The 14,614-nt window shown below is 42.9% G+C and overlaps 1 pseudogene; it reads right to left on the minus strand.

Annotated features, from left to right (window-relative positions):
- Window positions 1–3,595: 3,595 nt before the first annotated feature.
- On the minus strand, window positions 3,596–3,980 carry LOC103259513 (annotated as a pseudogene).
- Window positions 3,981–14,614: the final 10,634 nt, after the last annotated feature.

The following is a 14,614-nucleotide window of genomic DNA, read 5'->3' on the forward strand; positions in this document are numbered from 1 at the left end:
AAAACAGTCAAAATAAGGTGCTCCTACTTTTTCCCAGTACATTTGCAACTACAGGTTAAGAAACTTGAATCTCCGAGTAGTGAAATGACTTCCTCCAAGTCCATCTGGCCTCTAAGTGCCAGAGGTGGGACTCAAACCTGGTCTTCTGACCCCTTAGGTCAAGATGCCTTGGGGAATATCCATTTGCATATTTACTCCTTTATCCATTCCTCCATTTAGGACACTCTGAGTATCTGCCATTTACCAGCTTCTTCATCACACTTTACAGCTTGCAAAGTCAATATAAACATAACAACTTCTTTGAAATCGTCATATTTGTATTGAGTACTAAGCTTGAATTCCAAGTTTTCCAGTTACTGAATCATCTTGGTCTAACCACTGAGTATCCATTAAAATGAGAATGAAAAGTATCTACCCTGATAAGAATGCGTGATAATTTAAAAGAGAAAACAAATAGTATCTGGCCTGGAGAAAAGGCTAACATAAAAGTGAGACAAGCTGAGCATCTTGCTGAAATCCTGATGTCAACCAGCAGATGGCAGCCTCCACCTGGCTTCGGGAGGCACTAGCATTGATACGGATGGGGCTGATGCAAACTGGGCTCCTAGGTTCATAGACATAAAGAAACAACTCCACCTTCACTCTAACCCTTCTCTTCCATAAAAGACTTGAACCCTTCCTGGAGGTCAGCAGGGAACATGGCAGGCTGCCTGCCCTGCTCTCAATTCCAACATCTGCTTCACAAAACCCTCTGCCCCAACCAAAATAACACTCCTACCAGTCACCTCTTTCAAATGTATACTAAGGTTGGAGGGCAGGAACTAGAGACACAGGGACAGTTTCTGGCCCATTTGTCCAGTCCATTCAGATTCTGAAAGGACCACCTGGTCAGGACCACCACCCTTTTCTAACATGTGTAACACCTCCATTGTATCCAAGGCCACCAATAACTTACTTTTATTTGCCAGTCCCTCCTTGTTGTTGTGAAGGTCAAGCAAGCACCTTTTCTCTTGCTCTGTGAACTGTGCCTTTTGGCTTGTCCCTGGCTTCTCTGCAACAAGAGTTATGTTTTCCTTCTCTACCACTTAACTTCCTAGCACAAAGCAAGATGCTTCTGAAAACATGTACTTGCTTCTGTTGCTGTCGCTATTGTCTTCTTGTTTCTTCATCTTTAAAGCCTGATTTAGATTGTGATCCCTGCAGGCTATTCTAAGCAGCTTGGGCAGCATTAAGAATGAAGTCAAGGGCTCTGGGTCTCCAGTTGCTTGCTTCCGAGAGCCAGTCTATACCCACAAAGAACTGCAGAGTGATCCTCTAGGAGTGCTGAGTTGTGTCATAGTACTCCACGGCTGAACCCATTCATCCCCTGCCTTCTGGCTTGGAGGCCCATACTTCCCTGAACTCAACCCCTGTCTCATGACAGTCTAGGTAACTGACCTCCTTGATGTTTCAAACCCAGCAAGCACACTCCCACGGCAAGCCCCTTACCAGGAATGCTCTTTCCCTAGACACAAATATGGCTCACTTCCATCAGACACCTCCCAATGTCATCTTCTCAATGAGAACTTTCTCATTATCCCACATAAACACACACACAATCACACTCACACACACATAAAAGTCCTTCCTAGCACTCTCCTTTAACTTTTTTCCGTAGCACATATTTCCACCTGACACAATACTGGTTTACTTATTTGTGTCTGCTTTCTAAAAGCTAGTCTCCATGACAACAGGAATTTTGTGTTTTCCCTGCTGTATCTCCAGCAACTAGAACTGAGCATGTTCCATCATTTCTGTATCATGGCATATTGGCTGATAGACAGTTGAGCAGTCCACATTAGCCTCAGTTATTGTCTGGTTGATTCGTTGACTGCCAACTGTATTCCCAGATCATCATTTCACAGCTGAAACAAACAAACTCAAAGAGGAAGTGATTTTCCCAAGGCTACCATATAATTGTTGTGGATTTGAATTTAGTTCCTACTCATCCACACCATGACTTCAACAGGTAGGAGGAAACTGAGAGTGTGATTTAAACAAGCAGAAAAGGAATTGCTCTATCAAGAACTCCCAGAGATACCTTCTCCTACAGAGGGACATGCTAATGGGCAGATTTTTTTTTACACCATAAATATTAGTCATTCCAAAAACAGAACATTTTATATGTCCAGCCAGAATAACTTCCCCTGGGCCTTTACACATGGTCTCTTGGAGAGCATTCTCCCTATTCTGAATAGCAACTACCATCCAAGAACCATCATTTCTCATGGATCAGTGGGAGAGAAGGCAAAATGAACTGACCTTTCAAGCTTTTGATTTACCACCATAACTAGAAAGGATTACTCAAATGATGAGGGGAGAGAGTTCGTTCCCAGGAACGATAGGAGCATAACTAAACTGGATTCACCTAGTTGGGTGCTCAAGAGCTTCTCCAATAAAGGCCTCTGTTTCTCAGTGGACAATGAAGCCTGGATTATCACCAGAGACATCAGCATTTTGTGAATACATTTTCTACCTACCACCAAGGTTTTCTAAGCAGCTAGCAGAGCAGGCCCCAGGTATGAGAGGGGGGTTGAGGAGAGAGACACACAATAGACCCAACTCAACAAAGGCTGAGGACCACACTCCATCTGGACATGCTTCAGGTGAGCATCAGAGTCAGGTATGGAAAAGTGTCCCCACTCAAAAGCCCAATTCAAAGATATTAAAGAGCCTTCCACTCAATCCAAGTCTTGGTTTGCCCCAGAAGAGCAGGTAACAAATTCCATAAGGACATGGATTATTCTGCTATGTTCAGCACTTCTTTATTGCTGCATCCCCAATGCATAGTGCTTGAACGTAGTAGTTATACAATTAAGATCTCTTTATTAAGAAACCAATTTTTAATAACTGCTGGAAGTTATTAGTAAGGATTTGGAAGTTACCCCCTGGCACAGTGGGAAAGAGGTCAGCAGTCAATTAAAAGATGTCTTACTAATATATTTGTCATCCTTAGAATGGGCATATTTAGACCACTAGGATAGTGAGAAGATCAGAAATTCCACCTCCTTAGAAAAGAAAAGAAAAAGTAATAACAAGCAGAGATATAATCTTTGTCTTAAAAGCTCTGAAGATCTCTCATGGAGAGGATAGAACATACCTATTCTGTTGGGTAACAGAAAGAAGAACTAGGATTCAATGATAAAATCTACAAGGAAACAAACTACTCTCCAACAAAAAAAGAACTTTGAATGATCAAAGTCCTCCACAGAGCAAACAGGCCATTATAGAAGCAGTGCGCGCTGGAAGTGATGAACCCTAGGTCTCAGTGGTGTTTCAGACACTAAATAAAGTGATACTGTAATATTCCCTCCAGCCCATGTGCCTATTCTATGCCCCTTGTTCAGTTAGTAGTCGCATACAATGTGATGAAAATGTTTCTGCTCCAGGTTGTCAGTCTCCAGCCTGTGCCTCTAGTGCAACAAAAGGAAGGGAAATCATGAAAGAGTTAAGACACCACACAACTGAGATGTTATTCTTTTCTTTCTTTCTTTCTTTTTTTTTTTTTGCAGTTTCATAACTTTATTTGATGTTCTTGATAATCAATGATTAGTTCTCATCCACATTGTCTGTCTGTCTGTAGGTTTTTGAAAGTGGTAACAGGGACATAGGTCACCAAAGTATAAAGCATGTTTGGTGAGTCTTCATCCTCATTTCGTTTCCTGGACAACCATACACGAATACGGTACGGGACATTCCTTATTACTTTGGCCCAGACAGCTTTGTTGAGCCTGGTATTAATGCATACATCTGGAGTCCCCCATCTCCTTCATGGCAAATTTTCGGATCTCTTTGAGTGCCCGAGGGGCACGCCTCTCGAAGCCCACTCCATGGATACGCTTGTGAATGTTGATGGTGTATTCTCGGGTCACAACCTCATTGATGGCAGAATGGCCCTTCTTCTTCTCGTCACCCTTCTTTGCGGGTGCCATTCTGCCGGGCCCAAGTTGAGATGTTATTCTTAAGAAGAAGGTGGCCCTTCAGGAAGGCAGGAGGAGGGATAAACATAGAAGTGTTGACTGTTCCTTCTTCTATACAGGCAGAGTTCTTCCCTCAGGGAACATGCTGGGGCGGATCTATCCTTGCAAGTTGACAAAACCCTGAACTTTCTAAAAATTCTGAGTTTAATTAGTTTTTCCGAAGCAAGCTCCTTACTAGAAAAGAAATCTGCAGCCCCAGTCAGAGTCTATTGCAGGAGCATCTTACTGCCGCCTGGGTCAGGATCATTTCTTCAAGACACTGCTCCAGGTCAAACCTCATTTTTAGGTGAGCCTTTCTAAACTTCACTTAGAAAGTTACAAGCGTCTTGCTTAAAGATTCGGGCATGGTGGCTCATGCCTGTAATCCCATCACTTTGAGAGGCCGAGACAGGAGGATTGCCTGAGCCCAGGAATTCAAGACCAGGCTGGGCAACACAGCAAGACCTCATCTTTACAAAATATAAATTTTAAAAAATTAGCTGGTCGTGGTAGTACACGCCTGTGGCCCCAGCTACTTGGGAGGCTGAGGTGGAAGGATCACCTGAGCTCAGAAGGTCAATGCTATTGTGAGTCATGATTGTGTCACTGCACTCCAACCTGGGCATCAGTGTGAGACTCCAACTCAAAAAAATGAAAAATAAATAGATTTTTTAAAGACTTAGCAACTATAAAGGAGGGCTTTAGTGTAGAGATACAATGTTATCATTATGCTCCTAACCTCAACCAACGCTTAATCTAGTTTTCTCCCCCTGCTTAATCCCCAAGGGTACACAAATAGAATTTAAATGACTTGGTGTTCATCATGTAATACATGTTTTCAGGACTTGGGTTTGAGATTGGGTATAACAAGACCTCTGGACGTGGAGTCAGGAAATGGCCTCCCTGAAGAGACCAAGGGTGTATTGGAGGCAGGAATCTTTTCTTCACATTCTCTTGTATCAGCAGCACCTGGCAAGGAAGATAGCAAAATGCTAAATCAATGACCGAATCCATTGATGGATGTTTTCAAGACCTGGCTCTGCTACAGAAGTAGCCATATGATCTTGGTTAAGTTACATACCTTCTCAGAGGTTCAGATTTTTTCATCTATAAATCAGAAATAATAATAGCTACCTCATATGATTACAACAAATGCAATGATGTGTATAAAATGTCCCAGATGGTGCCTGGCATATAATTGGTGCCTGTAAATATCTCCTTCCCCCTCCACTCGCATCCTCCCCCTCTCCTTTACTCCCTACAAACATCCTTCACACAAAGTAAATGATCGATAACCATTTGACTGGCTGGTCAATAGGTGGAACTTTACAAATGCTTTCAGTTAATTTAGGAGGAAACACAGGCAGATTATTAGGTCTAGTGCCCCAGTCACACAGCTGCTTTATGGAGGAGTCTGGGGGCAGAGGGAGGGAGGGGAGAGAAGCGGACCTAAGTTTGTGAAATATGTCTCTGCTAAGTGTGAGCGGCACCCAATACTTGTATCTATCTTTCATTTACAACAAAATTTCTACTTTGGTATTTGAGTTCCATAGAGCAAAGTTCCTAGATCTTCCAGGGATTCACACCTTTAACAGCCTTTATAAGTAGAGTCAAACATGTAGTGCAATAAGCAACACAAAGTCACTTATAAGTAAAGTAACCACAGAGTAGACTCCTGCTGCTATTTCAGCAATATACATACATTTGATGTTATGATAAGGAAGTGAGATATATGTCATCCAACATGTTCCCAACTTCCTTAGCTGCTAAGAAAGTAAAAACAAATTCATCGGCCACTTATTCCCATTATTATGACTCAGGTCTATGGCATAATTATTCCATATAGATCCTTCCTCTGGTCTCTGTTTTCTTTTTCATCTCAATGGCCCCATTTTTCTTTCTGCTTAATCCATAAACCATTGCAAATCCTTCATCAAAAAAATTGTAATATAGAAGAATATTAACAACATGAAATTCCCCAAGGGTTCTCACTTTGAAAAATACATCCAACATCTTTCCTCAGATTTGCCATCTTTAAATGAGCGATGATGCTAAAACAAAAACAAAAAAAACACTTATTACAGTTCCTGTTATATATGTGTCAGGCACTGTTATATGTGCTTCCCATGTAAAAACTCACTTAATCCTCATAAAAATCCTATGAGGCAAGTGATATTATAATCTCCATTGCATGAAGGAAGAAACTGAAGCACAGAGAGGTCAGGTAACCTCAACACCACTGAGGAGGTGCTCCACTTCATGTCATTAGAATCAGAATGGAACACTTTAATTTAGAGCCCCATCACCTGGGAACTGTGACGATGGCTATGAGCATAATTTATAGCTAGTGGTGGTGAGGGAGTCAGTCCACACTGTTTAGACACCGATAGTGATGATGAGAAATCCATTCCATTTTCCTTTCCCACTGAAGTTCCCCTTCAGGAGCTGTAAGACTTGGCTGCAATGGCAATGAAAGCCAAGAGGCTAGGTATTGTTGTCACTTTGCTAGAAGAAGAAAGAAATCCATAGGATGAAAGGAAAAGCACCCTAATGTTTTCTCTGTCTACAAGCCAGGCGCATCATTCTGCAGACTCCTCTGCGGAATAGAGATGTTTTCCTGCAGTGTGAAGAATTAAGAGAGGGATTGTGAGGTTGCTGTAAAGGGAAAACTGCCACCTCAGCTCCTGACCACAGTCTGGAGAGTGACTCACACGTATTCAGACGTGTAGGTCCTGCTGAGTTGGTCTAATGGAGAAGTGTCTGTCTCACCTGCAGCTTAGAAAGCTGTGGTCCGCAGAAGGCGCTTCCCTTCTGTCCTGCAGTCCAGAGTCCCCAGAACTCCAGGACCACTGAAAGCTGCTTGAAAAGTGTCTGCCATTTTACTTGGGGCCGAGACTCAAAAAATCCTGTTTCCAGGTCCTAGATTCCCAGTGCCTTTGGGAATAAACTGCAGCCAGATGGACACACGTCTTCATTGGCTGTGTAAGGTAGTGGCTATTTCTCCCGACCTTCAATAGCACCATCCATATGGCCACAATGTCAGAATGGAATTCAACACTGAGAAAGGCCTCATGTTGGCCCAAAGGAGGACCAGAAGTCGCATCTTGACCATTCCCAAGAGCCCTTCCTGCCAGCCCAAGATGTCCTGCAGAAAAGACACTGGGCATCTGATCTTCTCCTGAGTCCCCACTTCCTGCTGCCTGATTACTCTCTGCTAACAGTTCCCCTTATCCCTGTGCCTGACTCTGACTGTAGAATTCCCTTCCCGCCTTTTGGCATCATCTACTCCAGCCTGATAATCAACCAAAGCTTTAGAGCTCCTTTTCACCTGCTTCCTGGACTAGCATTGGCATCTGATCCCTCTTCTTATCGAATGACCCCACCCAAGTCTGGGGTAGGTCTTGTTTGAACCTATCCCAAGACCTGGATACGCTTGTGGGCTAGAGGATGTTAAACCACACTTTCTAGGCTGCCAGAAAAAGGTCACAGGAAGAAAATTAACATAAGATGGAGTAACCACAGGTAGATGCATTTAGGTAGGAGGTCAAGAAAGTCCTCTCTGAAAAGGCACCATGAACTTCAGCCTTTAGTATGATCCAGAATAGAGTTCATACAAAAGGCCCTAGAGGGAAATAGCTTACTAAGTAAAATGGTTTCTGCAGAAACCTTCTGTGGCCACACTGTGATTTCAGAGCAGGTGCAGTGGACAGGCTCTCCTTCAAGCATGTGCCTCTAAGTCTCTCCACTTTTCTACCTCAAGACTTTTTTTCAGAGCCTGGAAAACCCTCTCAGATCAGAGCTGGGAATACTTTCAAAATGGAACATCCCTGACAGGCCCTCAAACAGTGAGGGAGGGGAATAGTAGATGAGTGTCCCAGGCTCCTGTCCTGCAGCAGGACGATTCAGAGGCATGTTCTATGTGCCCTCTCAGAGCAGCCCCAGTGGGACTGAGTCACAGTTGCTCAGAGCAGGAACTGACTGGAGAGCATAGCACCTACTAGTTTTTCCTTTCTCCCTGTCTCACTCTGCCCGCTGCCCCGCTCTTGTGTCCTGGGACTGCCTCCCAAGTCCTTGTCTCAGTCTCTACTTTAAGCCCAATGAACTGAGGCAGAAGCTCATGGATGCTGGAACATAGTGAGAAGCAGGAGTACAACAGGGGATCAAATCAGTGAGATCAATATAGGCTGAGTGGTGAACAGCTCCTAGAAAAGCTTTAGATTTCAGACCTCAGTGCCTGAGTGGTCAAGATGGGGAAGCCCAGCAGGGAGACCAGGGGAGAGATGATAGGGGGCATAGGATCAAGCCTCACCAGGGCTAGATGGAGTCTTTAGGCCTCAGTTAAGATGGCTGAGGCTTGGGGCAGGAATAGGGACCAGCAGGGGAGAGATACTGAGCCAAGAGCCTGCTTTTAGAAACAGGGCCAACAGGGAAGCCACAAGACAAAGGTCTGACTCAACTGTTATGCAAGTGCCCAGAACTCATCTCTAGCACATTGGATATGGCATGAAAATAACCGCAGCTTTCCTGAGTGCTGCCTATTTACAGTCAGTCTGCTAAGCAGTTTTCAAAATGAGCTCACTTAGACCTCAAAGCTACTTTATAAGTTATTCTCCCCATTTTATAAATGAGGAAAGTGAGGTTCCTTAAGCACCAGAACCAAGATTCGAATTCAGAGTTACTGGATTCCAAATTCCATGGTCTGGCCAACCAACTACCCTGCCAGGTTCTGATAGTGTTGCATCCTAGGTTCTAGGTCCATGACTGACCCTGAAGATATAAGCTTGAATGCTGCAAGTGGGAGGACCTGGGAAAGATAGAAACTGATTCTCGATGTCAAAATGCACACACAACATGGGTCTACCAGCATCGCCTAGGGGGAGACATTTCCCGTGCCACACACATAGCAGTTGACTATGTCCTGACAGGTTATATGACAGTTGCCCCTCCGTTCATTACAAGGGTTTCTCAGATTTCTCATCTACTTTCAGGGCCAGAAAGGAAAAAGAACTCCAGGAAGGGGTGAGCAAGATGCTTGGCTCCTTTTCACATAGTAAAGATACCAAGGCCATCCTTATATCTGCAGAGCATGCACGCATTTACAAAGCTTGTTCCAGTGCCTGAACTCACAGTCCTGGGAGATGGGCAGAGCAGACTCTGCAATTCCTATTTCAGAGAGGAGCAAACTGAAGAGCAGAGAGACAGGACAGTGTAGTGTGGTGGAAATACTGGCCACTGGACATGGAACTAGGCATGCCTGCTCTAGCCTAAGCTCCGCCCCCACCCCAACTTGACTCGCCAAACTCCCTATGTCCCTTGGTGCTGACCCTGTAGGATGTGTCCTGTTGAGGGTAGAGTTCAAAGACAGAAAGAGCATGACTCCCTGAACAACTGCACAGAGCAGAGATTCAACCCACTGTTACCAATGGACTGTGAGATAAGCAAATGATAAATGTGTATACTGTTAAGTGCTGTGAATACGAAGCTGTTTTTTACAGCAGTTAGCCTATCCTGACTCATATAGTCCCTCTGCAGCCTAGCCTGCTCTCTCCTCAAACTTTAGTCCAGTACAACCAGCATCTTTTGGCGCTTCCATCTAATGCTTTCCAATCACTGATGGTGTGTTCATTGGATTATGTGATATTTGTTCCCAGGTGATGGTCCTTGTCCAGTCTCTTCTTCATTGTTCCCAAAATCAGAGAGAAGGCCAAGTCACACACCACCCAGCTATCCTCCCTGTTGGAACAAAGCCAGCTCCATCAGATAATCTGAAGGATTGATCGCAGGGCACGAGAATTGGTCACAGGAGCCCATGTTGACTTGGCTCCTAACACACAGAGTTACCTTGTCTGTGTGTCTGCAGTTCCATCTCTAAAATTAAGGGGTTGGCCTCACTGATATCGAAGGCATCTTGCTAACATTTTAGGATTCTAACACATAGACTCAAAGCACAAGAGAGAAGGATGTGGGTTAATTAGTCAAAGCTGTGGGATAATTAATGAAGGTGATTTCCCCAGACTCAGAGGGAAAAAACAATATTTGATAGAAGGGGAGAGAATTGTTGAAGCTGATGTCATGTTTATGAAGGCAAAAGATCAGAATGTTTCCATAGAGCAAATCCGACAGTTTGAGATGTAGAGAGGCCATGGGTGCTGGATTTAGACAGGCCTGGGTTCAAATTTCTCCTTTACTCCTAACAGATTGTGTGATAGGAGTAATTCACCTTTCTAAGCCTCAGTTTCCCCACTTTTAAAGTGGTACATCACAGAAAGTTATGACAACTAAATGTGATCATGTGAATAACACATATGGTAAATTGCAGCAAGGAATTCCCTTTACTCTCATCATGCTAGGGTGAGGATAAAGCTAAGGTGGGAAATCAGAGGGAGAGATGGAGGCATTTCATTTTTTCATGGATTTATTCACTTATCCCAACATCATGTGTCAGATACTGGCAGAGTGAACAGGAATAAAGCATAACCCCTGACCTCAAAGAGCTCAGCATCTAGGTGGAAAGGCAGGCACACACACAAGTTATTGATCCCCTAGTGTGACAACGACCTCATAAAGGTTTAAGAAATCTTACCCGTCCCCTTTTAGAAGCATACCATAGGGAGATACACACAAGTACCCATGAGAACATACGCAGAGATGCCCACTGCAATTCTGGCTGTAAGTTCAAAACTTAGAAAAAAAAATCAAATGTCCATCAGTAGGAGAAAAAATAAAGGGTAGCAGATGATTAACTAGAATTATTAAAAGGTAGACTCAGGAGCTAAGATTGAGTGAAAAATGCAACGATCAAATTATATATAGCTGGATTCAATTAATTAAATGTAATTAACTTTTAAAACACAAAATATCTTGTTTTTGTCATGGAGGCATGCATTTCTGTGTATAAAATTTTTTGTAATGGACTAGAAGAATGTACATCAAAACTCATGAACCTGATTACTTCTGAGAGGCATAGAAAAACAATGGATCCAAGGATCATGATCAGAGGAAGCAGTAGTTTCACCTGCAATGTTTCCCTGATGTTTAAAAAGACTAGAAGCAAATACAATAGAATCTCAACATTCATTAAATTGGATATTGGCAATATGTATGGTATTATTCTTAATGGTTTTCTGTATTTATTAAATAAATTTCAAAAATAAAAGTAACCAATGGGTCATAAAAAGAAATGCTGAAATTATCCTTTACCTGTAGCCTAAGTTGACCTTGGGATAAACCTCAGAGACCCTGGCTAGAGGGCAGGATCAAAAGCTGGCAGGAGTTAGTCAGGGGTGATGAAAGCTCTCAGGAGTGTCTGTTAATCATGGTGACACCATCCGTGAGACAGCATGAGTTTGGTTTAACGTTATGAAAACATCGTTTTCAACCTCCTGCATTCAGCGCTTACTAATATAACAAGGTCACAAATACAATCATACTCCAACTCTGATATATATTGCTTCATCTAATGAATCTAGTTCTTCATACCAGTTAGCGGATGAAATGTGGACTTTAAGGTCTATGTAATTTATGCTTAGTTTGCACTAATAATTTAAAATAGACCCTTAGGAACTTCTCAGTCTCTTTAGAAAATAAATAAATAAATAAATAAAAGTCCAGCTCTAAAATGATGGTTTTCTGCCAGCTATCCCCATCTCCTCTCCTAGCACCTGGTGTGAACACTGGGAAACACTGAACCTTGAGGCAAGAGCCTGTTGGATGTTGGTGTCAGAAGGAACACCTTTAATCTACCTAATTGCAGATAACCCTGCTAATGTTTGCAACTCAAGTCTTTAACAGGTGAAACTTGGAGTTTAGTCTCCCCCCGCCCCCAAGTCCCCTCTCTCCCTCTTTCCCTCTTTCCTTTTTTCCCTTTCTCCCTTTCCTTCTCTCTTTGGGCAAAATCCAGGTGTTCCCTGCCTGACTCAGCTCTACCACTTGTGGAATTTTTTGAGGATGTTCTATGAATTCATTCAGTCTCCACCTGAATTTGTCGTCTCTGCAACCTTCTTTGCAGATTCACGTGTTCCTGCTATGGTGAGATGCTCTATGGAGCACCATAGCCCAGCCCTCAGTCCCATCCACAGCACACAGGAACAAGGGCACTTTGACAGGGCTAACCCTCCAAGCCTCCCTTGGCCTGACAGGTACTACACTGCCACGTTCATTTTGAGGTGCTGTCCCATATTGGTACAGCATCCTGTGAAGTGCTTCTGCCTGGCAGCTCCCCAAGCAGGGTGGAAACAGGAATAAGCCTCTGTTCTGGGTTCTCCTTTTATTTATCCATAAATCTTTTCTGTTTGTCAAAGGCCCAGGCAGTGACAAACCAGAACATGGGATGATTCAATCCTCCTCTCCTTCTCCACCCCCCCTTCACCCTCCCTACTTCCTTCTCCTTTCCATACCCTAGGCCGTTATGATGGTCAATCTTATATGTCAACTTGGTTAAGCAAGGTATCTGGCCAGGTATTTCGTTAAACATTTCTTGATGCTGTGAAGCTTTTTTAAAGGTGAGATTAACAGTTAAACCAGTAGACTTTGAGAAGAGCAGATTACCCTCCATAATATGGATGGGCTTCATCCAATCACATGAAGGCCTTAAAAAAAACTGACCTCTCCTGAGGAAGTGTTACTTCTGCCAGCAGACAGCCTTAGACTCAAGGTGCACTGTCAACTCTTCCCTCCAGCCTGCCAGCTCACCCTGTGCCCTGCAGATTTGGGACTCACTGGTCTCTGCAATCATGTAAGCCAGTTGCATGTGCACACGCACATGCGCTTTCTCTCTCTCTCTCTCTCTCTCTCTCTCTCTCTCTCTCTCTCTCTATATATATATATATATATATATATATATATATATATATATCCATATATACATATGAATGTATGGATATACATACTGAATCGGGACCCCAAAAAGCCAGAATTATGTTTTTGAGGGGCAGGCCCCTTAAAGTACAGGCTTTCCCCGCTAGGTAAGTATTCTAGGAACCCATAGGCACCAGTCCACCAGCTAGCATTGTGAGAGGCTGCATTCAGCTTCAATAAATTTTTTTTTTTGGAGACTTTTTCAAAGCATTCACCCATTTAATGATGGGTAATTTATGAGCACATCTGCCCACACTGCTCTCAGTGTTCAGCAGTTTTTGACCAAAAAACAGCATGGCCCCCATGCCCCACCCTCCCTATTCACTGCGAGCAACTTCTTTTTTGTTTCTCCAGATGAAAAAAGTCTTCAAAGGGAAACATTTTGCTGATGTGAAAAAGGTGAGACAAAAAAACGCAGAAGCACTAAAAGGCATCAAAATTAACGAATTCAAAAATTGTTTTGAGGAACGGAAAAAATATCTCGATAGGTGCACTCAATAGTATTTTGAAGGTGACTGAAGTTTAAACATATAAGGTTAAATACACAATTTTTTATAAATAAATTCTGAGTTTTTGGGGTCCCCTTATATATGTATACACACACACACATCACAACACACACACACACACACACACACATATATAAATATGCATATACATATTATATGTAAAATTGGTTCTGCTTCTCTGGAGAACCCTGATTAATACTACTTAAGCCAACCCCATACCTGAGCCTTAATGGTATAGAGAGGTAAGCATTGAGTCCTCTATGCTTGGTCTTTGATATGATAAATGGGTGATAAAAGAATTCAGCAATTCTTTTCTTCACTTAAAGAACCAGTTTGCAAGGCTATGGTCTTACTAAGGTGGTCAGGCAAGTGTCTTTTCTCTGGAATAATGAAACTGAAGGGGGTAAGAGGCTGCCAAAAAACTATGACTAGCAGAGAAAAATTTTAACTTATTATGGCAAATTTGTATCACCATTACACTCTGTGATCTTGTACGTGTCTTTCATCTCTGAGCTTCTATTTGTTTCACAAAGTTATGAGAATTAAGTGAAGTCATGGTTATAAAAGTCTTGACATATTGCCTGATGCATAGTAAGTGCTCAATTAGTCATAGATAGTAATATAACTAGCACCATTTATAGATATTAATATACTAATAAGTATAATTAGTACCATCAGAGTTGGTACACATTTTTGGAGAGTTTGCCTTGTGACAGTCATAGTGCTAAGTTCAAATGGAAACATGAGTGTTGGGTTTTGAGGTTTGAATGGGGCGTGATGAGATCAGAGGTCAGGGGCCACATTTGAGGTCATATGGGATTCATGTGCACAATGTTTTAGATGGCCAAATCTTGGCTGAGTTCTACGATCCAGGTGGGGGATGAAGTTGGGATTAGCAGGTAGTCAGGTATGACAAGATAGATTTGAGGGCATTGGGGTCAGGGTTGAGAGACAGAGACTACTACTTCTTCCCACATCTCTTCCACCAAATTATGTGATCCTATCAAGCTTGTCTTTGATCCAAAAAGCCATCTGTGCCAGTGCCAACTTTGCTGTCTGCCCTGCTGGAAAAGGAGCGAAGGTTCAAGCAGCTTTACCCATGGAGTCCCAGGAAGACGGGAAATTCCCCTGGAAGCCCAAAGTGAAACAAGGCCAAACTCTGGGCTTTTTCTGAACAAACATTTTGAGAGAAACCAAAGTGATGATGATGTGGAAGAGTAACCGGGGCTGTCCCCTTGCACAGAAGCAAGA

This window comes from Carlito syrichta, unplaced genomic scaffold (genome assembly GCF_000164805.1).
Source record: "Carlito syrichta isolate Samal-C Ts95f unplaced genomic scaffold, Tarsius_syrichta-2.0.1 Scaffold302841, whole genome shotgun sequence".
NCBI classification, from domain to species: domain Eukaryota; kingdom Metazoa; phylum Chordata; class Mammalia; order Primates; family Tarsiidae; genus Carlito; species Carlito syrichta.